The sequence below is a fragment of the Alligator mississippiensis genome, chromosome 5 (assembly GCF_030867095.1).
Source record: "Alligator mississippiensis isolate rAllMis1 chromosome 5, rAllMis1, whole genome shotgun sequence".
Lineage (NCBI taxonomy): Eukaryota > Metazoa > Chordata > Crocodylia > Alligatoridae > Alligator > Alligator mississippiensis.
Window position 1 is genome coordinate 2270864 of NC_081828.1, and position 15813 is coordinate 2286676.

General features: G+C 52.1%; 1 protein-coding gene across 1 annotated transcript in view; it reads right to left on the reverse strand.

Annotated features, from left to right (window-relative positions):
- The window catches only part of ZSWIM5 (zinc finger SWIM-type containing 5), a 121107-nt gene that overhangs the window by 25433 nt on the left and 79861 nt on the right, over positions 1-15813 (reverse strand). The window lies entirely within an intron of this gene.

Sequence of the window (15813 nt, forward strand, 5' to 3'; positions counted from 1 at the left end):
CAACGCGTGCAAGCTCTGCAACACCGACGGCATTAATACCATGTGGGCACGTGCAGGCTGATGGTGAGAATTACGTGGCCTGAAATCTAAGTGTTTAATGGGAACTGTCTACGTACTAGATCCTCCTGCCTCATTCTAGGAGAGCAGTGCCGCCACCAGCGCACAGCTCCAGGCCAAGAGACCGGAGGACTGGCCGCATGCATACCCATCTCAGCCCCGCTTCGGCGTCACGTCCCACGCTGGCCAATCTCAGAGAGCAAAGAGGAAGAGGCTGCTACAGAACGAAGCACGCACTGCTTTTTGCAACCCTCGGCCGCCTGGGGATCCATAACACGCCCAGTCGCACACCAGGGGCTGTGCTCACGCTGGAGAGCTACGTGCAGAGCTCTGTTCTGACACCCACTGGGTGACTACACCTCAAAACGATCGGGAGGACATGGGAGCTTTACACACACACACATGCACACACATCGGGGCCCTTTAGCCAGCCTATTTAACCACCAAGTCTATAAGACTACAAAAGCTATTGCTGCCAGGCCCCTCTCCCAGCCATCATCTAATTAATCGAAGAGCACAAGGCCCAATCCTGAAGACTCTCACGCAGGACGAATGCCTGCCCCGTGTATCATCTCACCCGTTCAAATGGCCTGCTGCTGCAGAGCCCGCCCCAGGTGGGTCCTGCTAACGGCTGGTTCTTGATCAAGGATATATTTTAAACCCCTGCCGTATCCCCGTTCACTCCCCCAACACACTTTCGGACGCAGCAGCGAACGCAAGCGCTCCAAAACAGTGGGAGCAAACGGCAAAGGTGTTGACTGGATACTGGAGCCGAACCAGAGTTCGGAGAGCGAGATCTCTTCCAAGAACTCAATGAAGTCTCCTGCTTCGCTGCAAGCTCTTTGCTCATATCCGGTCCTTCCACAAAGTCCAATAACCCTTCAGAGCCAGGGAGCAAACCGTCAGGGGACCATCTGCTCTGCAGCTCCCACCATGCTACTTCAGCCCACCAGCAGCTGCATTTAACAAACCCTGCTGCACTGCCGCACCGACACGCACACCTGCAAACTGGAGCGTAGCTCCTGGGTCAACTGGGAAAAGCCCTGCCCGGCTTTAACACCCGGCAGTTTGCACTGCCAGTCCAAGGAGCCAAGAGCACAGGAATACATCTTCCTTATTATTTGCGATCGAGGCACCAGAGGCCAACGCAGCACTTAGCAAATACATCTGACAGCTAGGAATTTCCTTCCTAGTTTAAAAAGACAATGAGGAAGAATTAGTCAGTGTCTACACAAGACTAATCTACTGCACAGTAATGTGTCACCATCTACACGTGCAGGTGCTTACTGCACAGTAAATTAGTCTACTGCACAGTAATGTGTCACCATCTGCACGTGCAGGTGCTTAATGCACAGTAAATTAGTCTACTGCACAGTAAAGTGTCACCATCTACACGTGCAGGTGCTTACTGCACAGTAAAGCCAAATAGCATTAATTGCACATGTAGACGCACCCAAGCGGAGTCCAAGAAGAGATCGGTCCCAAACAACTGCAGAGTGGGGAGATCCCAGGAAGGAGAAAGAAGCTTTACCCAAGAGAGGCAAGAAGTTGCGGAGGAAGGAACGGACACTTGAAAGTGAGCTTTCCAAACACCTGCCTTCCAACAGCGCTTATTGGAGAGGCTTCGAGCTGGGCCCCCGAGAATCAAGACAACCAAAATCACCAGTCACTTGTAGAAACCCTAGCCCCAAATCCTCACCTGCTTCAGCGGGAAGTGTGGAGGAGGTTGTGGGCGGAGGGCAGAACAAGTATCTTGTTTGCCCAGGGAGCTCTGCTGCTGGGTTGTTTTTTTTTTTTTTGGGGGGGGGGGGGGTTAATTTCTAATGAGAAGGCGGCACCGCCAGCAGGTTAATTCCCTTGACTGCGGTCGTATAGGTCGGGCTGTGTCGGAGCCCGGGGACCTGGCTACCAGCCCCACGTGGCTGCAAGACTGCCCCCTCCCCAAGGAGATGTGCACTTGGCCGGCATCACCAGAGCCCAATCAAGACCCCACGTCAACAGGAGCCTCTCCAGAGTCAGCCCTCCGGCTGAAAGGGTTACAATTAATGAGAGGAGAGAAAAGGGAGGGGAGAGAGGAAGAAAAAAAGAGATGAAAATACGTTAACTGCATCAAACCCTTGTGCGTTTGCCAGCCCTCACAAAGGCTTCCCGAGACAAATTCTACCAGAGGTTTTTAATAAATGGCATCAAACCTAGCTATTCGCTGCCAGTCCCTTTCAAGCAGCGCCAAAAACCACATTCAAATCTGATTAAGTGTCAAGGTCTGCTTTCACTTTAGAAGGAGGGAGGGGAAGGGGGGAAATGCAGACCTGCTCGACAGATCTTTGCGGGCTCAGCCATTTGGATCTGCTCAAGCTCCGTCCCCGCGGGCTTGATAAAGCATCTAATTCGGTAATATTTAACTTCAAAAACAAGGAGGAAGCCAGGTGGGCCCCGGCTCCCTCCCCTTCTCACTGCAGCGCTGGCGGGCAGCTTACGCCTCGGCCGCACCCGGGTGGGGATCTGGATGAGAAGTGTTACGGTTACTAGATCGCAGCCCCACGTGGATCCCTCCTACAAGAGCTGCCCCACAGAAACGTGACGGATCCATGCCGGAGCATCTCTCTTCTACCACGGGCTTAAGAGGCAGCTGGCTGCGAGGCCAAGCGCCGCCCCGTTTCCTTTTTTAAACGGATTTGAAGCAAAGTCATAAAAACTCGTCGGGACAAGCGACGGGCTCTCGAGGCTGCCCTAAAATCCCTTTCCGGGGCTGCGACCCCTGCTCCGGGGCATAAATCCAGAGGCATGCACACGCTCCTTGCTTTGGGCAGATGCTGGATCCAGGCTGGGAGCAGGAAACTGGAAGGCAAGATTTTTTTTAGGACGAATTTATTGAAATGCACATAGTTCACGGTCGATTCTCGGATTAGGAACAACCTGCATTTCAACAGATTCATCCTTAAAAACCAAGCTTTTTAAAGTGACAGGTGCACAAAAAGCATCTGAGTGCAGCAGCATTTTTTTTTTTTAAATCTATGCTACTATAATTGTAAGACTGGTAAAATATTTCTATTTTAACACTTGAAAATTAATTTTGCACCCAGCCAGGCTTTAAATAAAGTTTCGGTTTAAAAATCATCATTTCTAACACTTATAAACTCATCAAAATGTGTATGAAGATGCAGATAACCCTAAGCTATAACGACATTAGGGAGTGCTGTAATAGTATTAATATACGGCTCCCTTGTATTCGGCATAGATTTACTTCTACGAGCCCACACAACAGCCGTCGGGGTGAGCCGAGTGGGCCGGGTCATTGCTCCTCCTGGGGCATGCCCATGCCCAAACAGGCTGCCAGGTACAAGGACCGGTAGCTCTGCCAGGTGCGAGGCTGAGCTCGGGCATCACCAGGCAGGAGGAGCCCAGTCCCTGCTTCGACCTGGGCCCACCTGCCTGGAAGCCCTCTCTGCCCTGGGAGATGCAACCTCTCCCAACAGTTTGGCCACCAGCTGATGCAAAGGCCCTATTCAGGTAGCGCCGAGCTAGTCAACCTGGGCTTCCCAGCTCATTGACATCTCCCCGATTTAGAGAAGACCGAGGGGGATTGAATAGCAGCCTTCAGCTCCCTGCCAGGGGGTGCAAAGAGGATGGAGCTGGGCTGGTCTCAGTGGGGGCAGATGACAGGACAAGGAGCAATGGGCTCAAGTTGCAGCAAAGGAAATTTGGGTTGGATATTAGGAAAAACTTCCTCACTAGGAGGGTGGTGCAGCACTGGAACAGGCTCCCGGGGAGGTGGTGCAGTCTCCATCTTTGGACCTGGGTAGATAAAGCCGTGTCTGGGATGCTGTAGTTGGGGCCGGTCCTGCTTGGAGCAGGGGTTGGACTGGATGCGACTCCTGAGGTCCCTTCCCACCCCCATTTTATGACCTGCCAACGCTAGTTCTCTACGATGCTATGATTCATTTCCTAACGACTCATGCCTTGGCTCTCAAGTACAACGTCTCTACCAATACAACAGCATGACACCCACTTGTAGGGAAAACACCCCATTAACCTCAGAGCAAACACACCCTATTACCCCCCGGCTCCATGCCATAAATGCCTCCTGATCAAAGCAAGAAGGAGAACGTGAGCCCCTGCCTTGCACCGCGTGGCTAAGGATGACTGCTGGGCATATGTGGCGGTGGTGCGTGGTACAACCCCCTCGCCTTGCTGAACATGCAGGGGCTGGATTACACGGAGGGGGGGAAAGCAGAGAGGCATCAAAAAAAAACTTGTTTTATTTCTTCCTTTGTTGCTTCAATCCGGATGAAGTAACACAGAAAAGACCTAATAATCTGCACTATCCCCACGCGCTCCCCCCTCCCGCAGCTCAATTTCAGAAGTTCCTACAGTTGGATGCTTATCTGGGACTCTATCTTCTCTTCCTAGCATGCATTCAATATAAACTAACTTGCTGTCTGATTTGCTGCCAGCAAACTGACAGTGCCAGGATTGGAAAAATCACAAAAAAAGCAGCAAACCTCTTAGTTGTAATTAAGGTCTTGTTCCATCCAAGCTTCCCTGTGCCTAAGAAACAGCTCCAGCTTCTCTCACAACCTACCCCCATCACAATGGTCATACAAGGGCTTGAAATATGAGGGCTATTTCCCAGCTGATAAAATGCAAAGTGCAAGGTCCAAATGCACAGACCCGCTCTACCAGGTCTCCACGAGGTTGCAGAACGGGTAATGACGTGTGAAGTGAGAACCTGGCGGGGCCAAAACCCATCTGGCAATGCTCCTTTCTCCAGGAGCTATTTGCATGTGCAATGAGTTGGGAAGAGAGAGGGACTCCTGATGTTCCTTGAACAAGGGCACAAGCCTGAAGACAGCCGCCTGGGCAGCAAAGCTCACCTGTCCCCAGCAGGTGACAAGTCGGGTGGCTTTGTTCAACAGGCGCCGGTCCAAGCGGTGCAGACTGAATGCATGCAAGAGCATACACCGAGCACCCACCATGCACACCAACAGGGCCTGGCACACAGGAGGATGTCTCCCAGCATATTAACAACCTCCTACAACAGAAGGGCGCGGGCTCCCCTGGTCCCCTGGCTTCCCCCGTGATGTCCCGTGTCAGGGTTGACGATGGATCTGTCCAGCACGGTTTGGACAGGGCTGATCCTGCCTTAGGCAGGGGGTTGACCTCTGGAAGTCCCTTCCAGCCCACTTCTCTAAGACTTCATGATTTCTATATCACAATCATGACACCAGCCACGGCACAAGGCCGAGTCGTTCGCTCTCTGCTTCCAAAGAGAAGCCTTGCTGCCTAGTTAAAGGGGCATCTTTGGCCTCCTATGAAAATGGAGACCTGTCCACTTGGTGCTGGTCAGCAGATCCTGAGAAGCAGCCACAAAGACGAACGGGGAAGGAGCTTGTTGTCCAACGCATAGGAGAGGTGGCAGGAGAATGGCCCCTTTGTTAGCAAACGGCACGACTCTCACAAGGGTCACGCGGGAAACCGAAAAGAGGGGCAAAATATTACAGACAACACAAGACAGAATCGTCCGTCGTTACGTCCCAATCTCAAGTTCTCGACGTTTCGGCTTTTGCGTTATGCTGATGCTAACCCGGTATTTAATTTCTGATTAATGTGGAGCCCAGCCTCTCCCTCCAATAAAGATCTATTTGGCGTGGGGATGTCACAAGGCAAGTCCAGTCAGTCCTGAGGTTGCTGTGACCATCGGGGCACCCAGATGTTGTATCAACCCTCCTGCACTCTGCCCTGTGCTCGGCTAGCTTCGTGCACTCTGCCACTTGAAGTCCCATCCAGTCCTTGATATCGGTTCCCAGCTCTTCTTGGGTCCATCTTTTTCTCTTTCCCTCCCCTGCGCCCTGCACGATGCTGTTGGCAAGGGTGATGTTCTCGTGATGTGTCCAAACCACTGCAGCTTCCTTCGTCGTGCAACCTCCAACAACAGCTCGTAGGTCCTGACGTCTTGACTGAGTCAATCCATCAGTCAAGTCCACCAAGGATGCTCAAAAATGCCTTGGGCCCAGAGCTTTGCAAAGGCCACTGGAGGCATTCTCCTCTGCAGAGCTTAGGAACCGGCCAGCCTTTGAGCCATAGCAAATCTCCTCTGCAAAACTTGGCTGGACTCGTGCATACTCTTGAAGAGTCACAGAATCGCAGACTACGAGGGTGGGAAGGGAGCTCAGGAGTCGCATCCAGTCCAACCCCTGCTCCAAGCAGGACCAGCCCCAACTCCATCATCCCAGCCAAGGCTTTGTATAGTCAGGTCTTAAAAACCACCAAGGAGACTCCACCACCTCTCTAGGGAACCCACTGCAGTGCTTCACCACCCTCCTAGTGAGAGCCTTTTCTAATAACTAACCTCAACATCCCTTGCTGCAGCCTGAGCCCATTGCTCCTTGTCCTGTCGTCTGCCCCCACTGAGAGCAGCCCAGCTCCATCCTCTTTGCAGCCCCCCTGCAGGGAGGTGAACGCTGCTATTCAGTCCCCCTCGGTCTTCTCTAAATCAGGGTGTCACTGAGCCATGAAGTCCAACTACCATGTAGCCACACACAGCCAGCCAAGTCCAAAATGAAGACAAGACAACCAAAGTGTCAATGCACGTGCATAACAGACATGCATGTTGTTGATCTATTCAGCCAAATGGGTCTTCACGTATTGCTGGAGTCCTAAACCAGAGCACAGCAAACCCAGGTGCCCGTAACCCAACTCGTTCCAGGCTGCGAACCACAAAGCCAGCGCCAACCCACCTTAATCCAGAGGTCTCAAAAACGAAGCTGGACGTACCCTAGTTTAGTAGGTGCAAAGTCCCAAATGCCAAATCTGGCAGGACCTTTACAAACACACCCCTAATTGTGGAATCCATGCTCAAGCCGTTTAAAATCATAAAACATAAAAAAAACTTCACATCTGCACCTTTATCAAAAGTAAAGGCCTGTACGTCTAACTGATTCTTTGTTCAGGCTGGAGTTGCATCGAGCTATGGAGGCAAATAAACGCACCAAAAAATTCAGAAGTTTCCAGCTTCAGCAAATTGTGAAAAAAAAGTGCAACATTTCCAAGCAGAACATAGGGTAACTGTATGTTTTTAGGCTAAAAGATTCAACTGATTTTGCTCAGACTTTCCAAAATGAATTTGCCTATAGGCTGGGAGAAATTTCAGGCCAAGAAATGGCATAACTCAGGCTCATCCCGTCACACCTGCGTGCCCCAGCTTGGTTGCAAAAACTCATGGAGGCTCTTACTGACTAACCTCAACTGACTTAGATATGCAGCTCCCCTCGTTAGACTCAAAACACGCTCAAAAAATGCCAGTTCTTAGCCTTTGCTCGTTTTTGTTGACTGCAGAAAAAGGACAGAGCGATTCTTTCCTTGTGAAGAACGCGGGACCCGCAACAGGTCAGCGCGGCTTGGACGCTGGGTTGAGTTTGTGAATCGAGAGTAGGCGTTTGCACACCTAACAGCGCCGATAGAGGAGAGCACCCCATGGCACCCCTACAAGGATCTCCCGACACCCCAGCCGCCAGCCCCGAGAAACGACCCGCGCTGGGACTCAGATTCACGACACGTGTGCAGCGGAGGGCCGCGTCCCTCCACGGCTTTGTTTGCTTCCCGTCTCAGGGAACAACAGCGTGCGGAGGGAGAGATGCTGACCCTGGCACCTGCCCACGGCGCTTCAGCCTTGGCTGGACCTGCCGGGAAGCACGGATGGACGTGGAGAAAGCCGTGACTTCCTCGGGGCAAGACTAACCTCATGTGTCTCGCTGCCCCAGGTGCCACCCGCTTGAAACGACAGGATGGGGGAAGGAAACCGATACCTATGCCTGTACATTAAAACATCAAGTGATTTCCTAGTGCCGAGGCTCGTATTCTGGGAAAGCGCCTTGCAAGATCAATACCGGCCATATGAGGGGAAGCCAATACACAACGCTTCCAGAAAGTCCCCGTCATTTCTCTTCCCCCACTGCCCAGCCAAGAGAGGCTGGTCAGTAATGCAGCTTCACCCTCCCTCTCCCCACCGCCCTTCCAAAATCCTGCTCGGTGCATTCAGCCCCCCGCTCCCACGAGCCAGCGTCTCATCCAGAAAACCTCAGTCCAAGCCTGTGTTTGCAACACGACCCAGCTGCAAAGTCAGCCAGAAAGCAGGACGGTGCCAGCGATGAGCCGCATCCTGTGGCTTTACCTGGAGGAGCCCAAAAGTGAACCGAACCCGGTCCTTTCCCACCAAGCATCGGAGGGCTGGGCTCACCTTTGCACCCCGTCTCCCCACGGCAAAGAGTGGTCAGAGTTAAGGCCGGCGACGGAGCAAGCTCAGCTCTCTGCCCGGTGACTCGCCTGCAAATAAGCAGATGTTTTCCAGCCTGCAAGACTGTCAAGGCAGCTCAGCTTCCAGACAGGCAAGGACTTGGAAAACACATAGGAAAGACTCCGGGGATATTTATGGGAGGTGGCAGATGTGCACAAGGTAGGTTGCAAACTCTCAGCACAAATCATAGGAACTGGGTTAACGTGACCCCAAATATTTTTAAAATTTCCAAGCCGTAACGGAAAGGCATTTCCAGCTCAACCCCATCCAAGCTCCTCAGCAATTATCATGAATGCAAACCGACTGCCGCCGCAGCTCATAGTGGAAAAACCATTTGTTTTTCCACTGTGTGAAACCTATAATGAGCGGTGAATAATTATTGCAGCACTAGGTGTTATTTATAACCCCTTCCCCGTCACATTTCCCAACCAGCTCTCCAGCCGTTAACCTAAACCGGTCAATACTTGTGATGTGCGCACATGCTTTGCAGAAAAAAGGTGCCTCTGCTCTGGGAAGCTGGGTTAGCAAACGTGCGGGAAGCTTCCCAACCCGAGTTCAATTGCTCCAGCCAGCTGAAGCTGACAATTGCCGTGTCCCTGACCTTGCAGTTGGAAAGAAGATGGGCTCATGAACTCATTTGCACATGACAATGCTCCAGCAAAGTGAATCATCTGCCTCTGATAGTAATGGAGAGTACTTCTCAGTACAGCCCTCCCAGGCTCCATTCAAATAGCGCAGAGCTGGCCTTTTGTGCTTTTAAGTGCAAGGAATACTCCGCTGAAGATGTGTGCAATTAAACCCACTTTTCTTGCTGCTCTTTTTATTCACCAGGACTCACAGAGGCGCCCTAGGCAGGTGTTGCCACACACAGATAAAACGTGTCTTTTCAGTGAAGGGGGAAAAAAAAAAAAAGGAAGGAGGAGAGACGAGGAGGGGGGAAAACGCTGAATCAATTGTAATTTCTCTCTCGCAAAACACAATATTGGTGGCTCGAGAGATGCAATTAAAGCAGCCGGCCCCTACAAATGCATGCCTTTTCCCCCTCTGAAAGCAATTCCTTTTCACGACGCAGGCAGGCTCGATATGCAGAGGGGCAGTGATCCGGCCGGCCCTTATGGCGGGGGACGCTAGCCGGAAAAATGCTGACGCAGCGCAACGCGGCGGCGTGTTATCGACTTCCCCCGTTTTCTCCGGTTTCCTCGTTACCGCCCGGCAAAGCAAACCGCAGGGTTCGCCAGGCAAACAAAGACCTCGAGAGCACGCCGCCGGGACCCACAGCCAGGAGGAGCAAGGGGCCGACGCTAAATGAGACCGTCCCTGTCTGAGCAAGGCTGTTCCATGCCGAAGCCCCCAGGACCCCATCGTGGCACCGTGTGGTCCCAATCCCCGCACAGCCCAGGCCCCACACTGGAGGAGGGATGGAGGGACCAGCAGCTGGATGAGAGCCCGGGGAGGGCCACACATCAGCCACCAGTTGGGCAGCCCTGCTGCTCGAACACAACCCAGCGGAGACCTCCACGGGTAGCCTGTGCACGCGTGAGCTTTGCACACGCATCGGCAGATGGGCCAAGCAAAGGAGGAGCACAAATGCTTGCACACCCTACCAAAAAGAGTGCAATCCGGAGGGTGGCGGAGGGGAAGAACGGCACGCTGCCGAGAGGCAGGTAGACTGGTGCGTGCTGGGGGTGGCCGTCGGCTTCTCCCAGCAGCTGAGTAAGCTGGAGGGACGCCCTCCTCGCCATCTGCTCCTCTCCCACAGCACCTCCTGCGACGCAGGAGTCAATCCGCTGGTTTCTATTCCCGTTAACCTCTGTAATCAGTCACAAGGGCCCTTCTTTGCTTTGCTCTTTATCTGCGCCAGCTAATGCGTGAAGTGGCCTTCGCCTCCCATCTGTTCCGGCATCAGTAGAGTTAAAGAACAATGCCGCTTTCCCGGCCCCGGCATTCACTTACACAGATGCCCTTGTATTAACTCAATTTTCCAGCGTTTCCCACTATTATCCGGACAAGGCTTTGGGTGGTTGTTTATTTAGAAGCCCGAAACGGAGATTTCCCGTCGTCCACGGGCTTTGGGAGCCGTCCCAGGCTCCATGTCAGCGATGCTTTCTCGGACAATTCGAACAAAACAAGGATCAGACGATTCGAAATTATTCCCACATCCGTCCCACCCCCCCGCTCTTTGTTGTCTATAAGACCTGGGATGCGTCTCCTTCCTCCAAAATGAAAAACCCTCTCGCCCCACCCAGCCCATCCATCAGTTGTCCTGTAGACAAATGGATTTTTAATCTGCCCAGACGTGCAAATCAGATGCATCTCCTGCTAGGAAGATATGGATTTGGAGGGATGTCTGCCAGGATGGGGGAGGGATAGAAATCAAATTTTAAAAAGGAAAAAACCTCAACTAAATCCTGACCGCACAACGGAGCTGCTCATTCCAAGCCGGGTGCGCTGAACGAGGATGCTAGCAAACTGAGCTTGGGGCATGTGCATTGTGGTGCTCACACAACGTAGGGAATATGGGGAGAGGACAAATACAGCAGGTTTTGCTGTGATGGAGAGCCGGCTTCACCTACCAAGGGAATAAAGGTGCAATGCAATCAGGTCTGAGTTCTGCGGGGCTGCAATACGTTTCGCACTTCGGAGGAGATGAAGACCGGCGACACGCAACGCCCGAGACAATGAAAACAAAAGCAAAAGCAAACTAATCCCTGCTCCGCGTAATAAATCCCCGCAGAGAACCGGTGAGCGGGGCTATCTGCATTCAAGCAAGTCAAGAGGAGCGCTTTGGCATTTGCCCCTGCTTTCTCTTGCCTCCCATTAATGGTGCGTCTGAAGGGTCAATGTCTTGCAAAACCACTTGACGCTCCAACCTGCAAGCCTGGAAGAAGAAGATTTCCATGAAAAGAAACTGAATCCATGGAAAAGAACTGGAATAAAAACCAACCTTCGGGGGTTGGACTAGATGACCTCCTGAGGCCCCTTCCAATCCTAATTTTCTCTAACGAGCTCAAGCAGCCAGGTTCTGGTGCTCTGTGTTGACCAAGGCTGCCAAAGATAGTTCAACCTCCATATTTCCACCTTGCCCCAGTGCAAGACGCCCAGGCACACGAATGCCAGTCTTCCAGTGGTACAAACTGGCCTGGCTCGACCCACTGCACTGGAGCAGCTTGGCTGAGAATCTGCCTCCGCGGGCTTGTAATCAGGAATTGCTCGTTAGCATGCCAGGGACGCACACCTACTGGAGAACGCACGTCTTCAGTACGTTTGAAACCGAACGGCATGATTCCCCGCGTGGCCTCATATACCGATCCGCGTGTCTGCCAGGGAACGCGGCGGTCCCACCAAAACCGATCGTGGTACGCACGGCCCTTTCCAAAAACTACCGCTGCGCCCCCGCTAGCAGTAACGAGGCTCCTTTGTTCTGCGCCGTCCGAGGCAGCAGGAATCCCAAACCCAGACCCAATTAGCCCCGCGCTTGCAATTTTATTAAGAAACAATCGAATCGAAGCCCGCCACCCGGGCTGCCGCCGTCATGGCGTCACACCTGCAGGATGCAAATGCGGCTAAGTAGCCACCGTTCGATTTTGCTCAAGGAAAATTCAGCGCTCCGCCGATCTGCTCATCAGGGGGAAAACCCCCGGTGCCAGCAACTCTGTCTGAATAAAAATTGAGTTATGTCTGCATAATCCTGTTAAATCGGTCATCGTCTCCTTGTAGCCATTGTCCCCGGCTCCCGGTTTACGCTCTTGTCCCTGTGTCCCCTCTGGAAGGGAAAGGAGTTCCTTTGCAACGTGGTAATGTCTTTTTCTCTCCCGTCATTCATCCGCATTGTTGACCTGCTTTTCAGAGACACGGCAGGCACAGTCGGGAGGCAACTTCTCGGGGCCTTTTGTTCTCTTCTTGGCCTCAGGCAGGGGCAAAGCCTTGTATTTTGCCTCTTACCAGCACAGCTCCTTGGTGACAGCTTAGAAGCATGGCTGAAAAGGAAGGGGAAGGGAATGGGTCCGGATCTGCATATGGCGGTGTGTAAATGGAAAACAATTTAGAATTAAAAACACTGCGAAACCTTGTCTTGAAACGTCGCAGCCGGCCTAGCTCCGCTGCGATGGACAGGAAGAATCGCACCAACTTCACGTTACCGTCCCAGGCGAGTTGGGAACGTGCAGCTCCACCAAGCTGCACGCCACGACCAGAAGGCGCCGGGAGCCCGGCACTGCAATGGCAGAAGACCGCGTTCGCCTGCCCCCGCCAGCCGTTCTCAACCTTTTCAACTGGAGGCAGCCCTTGCTGGACTCAAGGCCCCTCGGAAAATGCCGACTCTTCGTTTTCTCTTGTTTTTTTGACAACGGGAAAACACTAGAGCAATTTTTTTCTGTTGCAAAGGCCTCCAGACACAACAGGGCACCAGGGTTTTAAGACTCTGGATGCCTATTTGAAATACGTTTCAATGAAAGGTCTCTCTCCCCCTCGCCTACATGGCTCTGGGATGCAGAACCAGTAAATGGTGAGCTTTCAGCATCTACTATCAATGCAAAGGGACGCAATACAGCCACGATCAGTCCCGAGGTACCAGACCTTAAAATAGCAGCCTGACAATTTGTGGAAAAGCCATTCGTTCACATTTTCCTGGCCTTTAAAAAAAAGTTTATCCTGTCAGACGGGAGGGAATCGGGCAGTCCAGAGCTGCAGGGAAAGAGGGCCAACGTTTCTCCGAGGCAGCCCGCGCTTTCTTTTTAGGACGTGGCTTTTCCGAAAAAGCGATGAAACCCCGACTTCCAAAACCACGCATCAATACGTCTAAGAAAACTGTATTTGCCAAGATATTTCCATGAGCGTATCTCGACGGCCATTTCCATAACGCTTTTGGCAAAACATTTGGCTAAAATATTTCATGGGGAGAGAAAAAAAAAAGCAGAAGCAAACATATCAACAAAAACCCTCGGAAAATGGACTTGAGCTTGGACCCTGTGAAACGGAAACAATATTGGTAGTTTAAAGTTTCCATACTTCTCCCCAGCTGGCTCCATTTACAGATAAGGAACACCATTTTGTTTTAAAAAAGGCAAAATTGATTTTAATGTTTTTATCGTGTCCACACGGCACTCAGAATAAGCATTAGCCCCCCAGCCTATATTTCAGGCAGTCTAAGGATTCACTCCTGCTCATAATACTTTTGGATCACCCAACTTCCATCTACCCCGTACTTCACTTGTACCGATGGGACTCTGCTCGTCTTTTCCGTCGGTCTGACTTCTGCCTCTCTCCAACTCATCCAAAGCAGACACAGGAGAGAGGCTTTAATGCTTGTCAGATAATTACATTCTGCAGACAATGAAGTGACAGTCCGTGCAAGGAAAGGAAAAGCATGACGGTATCCAGAGGGCTTTTCGGTCTCCAGCCCGGTCATGCGTCCAGGGGAGCCTTTGTGCAACACGGACTCTGGGAGGAAAGCATGCAGAACCCAGATAGCACCGGCGGCTATCTCCATGGGAGGAAGATGAGTCAACGGTAGAGACTTAAGTAGGCCGAGTCCTGAGCGAGGACCATTTGAAGGACAGACTCATAGTTTTGGAAGAGACCTTAGGGCCACCTAGTCCGGGCCCAACAGACACGACGTTCCCACTCTATATGCCACTGTTGAGAAGCCCCGTCCTTCTAGCAGCAGCCAAACACCCCTGGCCACGTCGTGGTACCCAGCCCTCCTTCCTTCTTGACTCCAGATAAAGGCCTACCAGGGTAGGGATGCAAGCAGTCAACTCAAGGAAACGTAGCCTCTATTTTCTATAGCCCCCATTTATCTCCACGTATGGCTCCACCTCCTTGTCAGCCACCCACGGTTGGGAGTCAGGGTCTCGGACTAGACAGACTTCAATCGCACCCTGCTCCAGAGCTGGAAACCCTGGAGATCTCCCTGACCTGCCCCTTTCATTCAGGGAGACTTTTTACTGAGTTCATTTATATCATTACCCCATAAGGACTCTTCTTGCAAGAGAATTTCACCTAGCAGACCCAAGACAAACACTTTTATAAGGGTAAAATGAACGCTGAAAAAGAGTTTCATTTAATTTAATTAGGGAGACCCCAAAACACAGTAAAGTTGCCCCCAGGCTTTCCTTTTTTCCCTTTTCCTGCAACCATAACGTTTAATAAAAATATTTAAGCTGAAATTCTGTAGTTCATTAGGGCTCGTCTGCCTGGGAAGTTGACAATAAATCCCTCTGCTGGCTTTTTATTCCAAAAAAATAAATAAATAAATAAGTGAGTGCATTAATTAGTCCAGAACTGAGCATCCATCTGTATGAGAAGCCCTTTGGGAATAACTATTGGAGAACAGCTTACTCCACGACAGCTCTTCGGGTCTGTTTTCCCATGTAGACAAGCCCTTTATTGGAAATGAAAGGAAACAGGCCAGCAAGTCCTTTCCCCAGGACCGGTTGCTCCTCGGGAAAGGATATGCAGGTGAAAGGAGGGAGAGCTGCACGGCGATACTTGCTGGCAGGGGTTTGGATCCCATGAGGACGAGATAGGTGGGAACAGGTGGTCTCTTCCCAGCCCCGTTGATGGTTTTCTGTGCCAACCTGGGTGAATCTCTTCACCTCTTGGCCTCAGCTTAGGTGATCAGACATCCCAAGGCTATTTTGCTTTGCACTGGTCAAGCATCGTGAAGGCATGGGAGGACTTTTCTATGCCCAGACAGGGCTGAGTCCTGGCACCACAGGGTTGAGCAGACCCACCGACGTGGTCCTCACTCAGGAGTTGGCTGGCGAGGCCCCTCCGGGCTCGTCCCCAGTGGCATATCAGAGACGAAGGGCTCGAGAGCACGTTCAGGGGTCTGGCTTGGAGCTGTCCCTTCGGGGTGCGTCTGAGGTTTGCAACGTGCCTAAAGTGGCAGGGGGTCAGGGCGTGCGTGGGCTCCTCCGTACCACCTCTTGCTGCTACCACAATGCCAATAAGGCCAGACAGGTGCAAAGGAGACTGCTGCTATCACACCACTATGGAGCAGCGAACTGCACGGTGTCCGGACACGTGGCAGCAACACCGACAAAAGGATGGCGCAAGTTGGGTTCAGGAGGTGGAAGAAAGGCGCTGACCATTTAGCAACCCAGATGGCAATTCCAACGCGGATCCGTATCACAAACACGCTCAGATCCCACCGGGATAAAACAGTTCCTGGGTCTTCTCTGGAAGAATCTTTTCCAAGAAGAAAGCTGCTTTCATGATCTCTCGTAGCATCAAGGGGACAAAACGCCCACCACCACCCAGCCCCATCATGACGCGGAGGCCAGAAAGACCCACAAAACTCATCCCAGCCGACCGGCTTGCAAGCCAGAGGACAGCCCACTCCAACAGTACTGTACAAACATCTCAGAGGTTAGACCGGGGTGCTCCACTTCTGGCCCGTGGGCTAGATCCAGCCTAAAGACAGGCTCCACGCCACTCAACCAGCCCACGGGGCCAAAAGG